Raw genomic sequence first — 3,786 nt, 5'->3', positions numbered from 1 at the left:
TATCCCAGACCTAACTTGCGTTGTCCTCTAAGATATTGATGGAAACCAGGTTTAATTGACTGTTTCAGTGTTGTACTTCATTACTACGTGATGCAATCCAGAAAAAGCCCAGGATCTAGCCATCAAGTTTGAGAAATATGCGAAAGTATGAGCCTGAGGAGAGCAAATCCTAGACCTAACCCAGACCTAACATGCGTTATCCTCTAAAATATTTATCAAGACAAGGTTTAATTGATTGTTTCAGTGTGGTCCCACATTACGACGTGATTCAAACCAGAAAATACCCAGGATCCGTTCAACAGGTATGTGAAGAATGCGAAAGAATGAGTCTGATGAGTGAAAATCCCAGGCCTTACCTAGACCTAACATGCGTTATCCTCAAGAATATTGATCGAAACCTGGATTAATCGACTGTTTCAGTGTGGTACCACATTACTATGTGATCCAAACCAGAAAATAGCCCAGGATCTATCCATGAAGTATAAGAAATATGCGAAAGTATGAGCCTGATGAGGGCAAATCCTAGACCTAACCCAAACCTAACATGCGTTATCCTGTAAAATATTTATCAAGACCAGGTTTATTTGAATGTTTCAGTGTGGTACCACATTACTACGTGATCCATACCAGAAAAAACCCAGGATCTGTTCATCAAGTATGTGAAAAATGCGAAAGCACGAGTTTGATGGGAGCAAATCCCAGGCGTAACCTAGACATAACTTTCGCTATCCTCTAAAATATTGATCGAAACCAGGTTTAGTGGGCTGTTTCAGTGTGGTACCACATTACTGCCCGATCCAAACCAGAAAAAACCCAGGATCTGATCAACAAGTATGTGAAAAATGCGAAAGTATGACCCTGATGTGGGCAAATCCCAGGCCTAACCTAGACATAACATGCGTTATCCTCAAAAATATTGATCGAAACCTGGTTTAATCGACTGTTTCAGTGTGGTACCACATTACTACGTGATCCAATCCAGAAATAGCCCAGGATCTAGCCATGAAGTATGAGAAATATGCGAAAGTATGAGCCTGATGAGGGCAAATCCTAGACCTAACCCAGACCTAACATCCGTTATCATCTAAAATATTTATCAAGACCTGGTTTAATTGATTGTTTCAGTGTGGTACCACATTACTACGTGAACCATACCAGAAAAAACCCAGGATCCGTTCAACAAGTATCTGAAGAATGCGAAAGTATGACCCTGATGAGGGCAAATCCCAGGCCTAACCTAGGCCCAACATGCGTTATCCTCAAAAATATTGATCGAAACCTGATTTAATCGACTGTTTCAGTGTGGTATCACATTACTATGAGATCCAAACCAGAAAATAGCCCAGGATCTATCCATGAAGTATAAGAAATATGCGAAAGTATGAGCCTGATGAGGGCAAATCCTAGACCTAACCCAAACCTAACATGCGTTATCCTGTAAAATATTTATCAAGACCAGGTTTATTTGAATGTTTCAGTGTGGTACCACATTACTACGTGATCCAAACCAGAAAAAACCCAGGATCCGTTCAACAAGTATGTGAAGAATGCGAAAGTATGAGCCTGATGAGTGAAGACCCCAGGCCTAACCTAGACCTAACATGCGTTATCCTCAAAAATATTGATCGATACCTGGTTTAATCGACTGTTTCAGTGTGGTACCAGATTACTACGTGATCCAAACCAGAAAAAACACAGGATCTGTTCAACGAGTATGTGTAGTGTGCGAAAGTATGAGTCTGATGAGGGCAAATCCCAGACATATCCCAGACCTAAAATGCGTTATCCTCTAAAATATTTATCAAGACCAGGTTTAATTGATTGTTTCAGTGTGGACACACATTACTACGTGATCCAAACCAGAAAAAACCCAGGATCTGTTCAACAAGCATGTGAAAAACGCGGAAAGTATGAGCCTGATGAGGGCAAATCCCAGACCTATCCCAGACCTAACTTGCGTTGTCCTCTAAGATGTTGATGGAAACCAGGTTTAATTGACTGTTTCAGTGTTGTACTTCATTACTACGTGATGCAATCCAGAAAAAGCCCAGCATCTAGCCATCAAGTATGAGAAATATGCGAAAGAATGAGCCTGATGAGAGCAAATCCCAGACCGAACCTAGACCTAACATGAATTATTCTCTAAAATATTGATCCAGACCAGGTTTAATGGACTGTTTCAGTGTGGTACCACACTACTACGTGATCCAAACCAGAAAATAACCCAGGATCCGTTCAACAAGTATGTGAAGAATGCGAAAGTATGAGTCTGATGAGTGAAAATCCCAGGGCTAACCTAGACCTAACATGCGTTATCCTCTAAAATATTGATCCAAACCAGGTTAAATGGACTGTTTCAGTATGGTACCACATTACTACGTGATACAATCCAGAAGCAGCCCAGGATCTAGGCATGAAGTATGAGAAATATGCGAAAGTATGAGCCTGATGTGGGCAAATCCTAGACCTAACCCAAACCTAACATGCGTTATCCTCTAAAATATTTATCAAGACCAGGTTTATTTGAATGTTTCAGTGTGGTACCACATTACTACGTGATCCAAACCAGAAAAAACCCAGGATCCGTTCAACAAGTATGTGAAAAACGAAACGTATGAGTCTGATGAGGGCAAATCCCAGAACTATCCCAGACCTAACTTGCGTTGTCCTCTAAGATATTGATGGAAACCAGGTTTAATTGACCGTTTCAGTGTTGTACTTCATTACTACGTGATGCAATCCAGAAAAAGCCCAGGATCTAGCCGCCAAGTTTGAGAAATATGCGAAAGTATGTGCCTGACGAGAGCAAATCCTAGACCTAACCCAGACCTAACATGCGTTATCCTCTAAAATATTTATCAAGACCAGGTTTAATTGATTGTTTCAGTGTGGTCCCACATTACTACGTGATCCAAACCAGAAAAAACCCAGGATCCGTTCAACAGGTATGTGAAGAATGCGAAAGAATGAGTCTGATGAGTGAAAATCCCAGGCCTTACCTAGACCTAACATGCGTTATCCTCAAGAATATTGATCGAAACCTGGTTTAATCGACTGTTTCAGTGTGGTACCACATTACTATGTGATCCAAACCAGAAAATAGCCCAGGATCTATCCATGAAGTATAAGAAATATGCGAAAGTATGAGTCTGATGAGTGAAAATCCTCGGCCTAACCTAGACCTAACATGCGTTATCCTCAAAAATATTGATCGAAACCAGGTTTAATCTACTGTTTCAGTGTGGTACCACACTACTACGTGACCCAATCCAGAAAGAGCCCAGGATCCAGCCATGAAGTATGAGAAATATGCGAAAGTATGAGCCTGATGAGGGCAAATCCGAGACCTAACCTAGACCTAACATGCGTTATCCTCTAAAATATAGATCCAAACCAGGTTTAATGGACTGTTTCAGTGTGGTACCCTCTACTACGTGATCCAAACCAGAAAAAACCCAGGATCTGTTCAACAAGTATGTGAAAAACGCGAAAGTATGAGCCTGATGTGGGCAAATCCCAGACCTATCCCAGACCTAACTTGCGTTGTCCTCTAAGATATTGATGGAAACTAGGTTTAATTGACTGTTTCAGTGTTGTACTTCATTACTACGTGATTCAATCCAGAAAAAGCCCAGGATCTAGCCATCAAGTATGACAAATATGCGAAAGAATGAGCCTGATGGGAGCAAATCCCAGACCTAACCTAGACCTAACATGAATTATTCTCTAAAATATTGATCGAAACCTGGTTTAATTGACTGTTTCAGTGTTGTACTTCATTGCTAC

This window comes from Colletes latitarsis, unplaced genomic scaffold, assembly GCF_051014445.1.
Source record: "Colletes latitarsis isolate SP2378_abdomen unplaced genomic scaffold, iyColLati1 scaffold0002, whole genome shotgun sequence".
Taxonomy (NCBI): domain Eukaryota; kingdom Metazoa; phylum Arthropoda; class Insecta; order Hymenoptera; family Colletidae; genus Colletes; species Colletes latitarsis.
The sequence above is the reverse complement of the archived record's forward strand: the minus strand, read 5'-3'. Positions refer to the sequence as shown.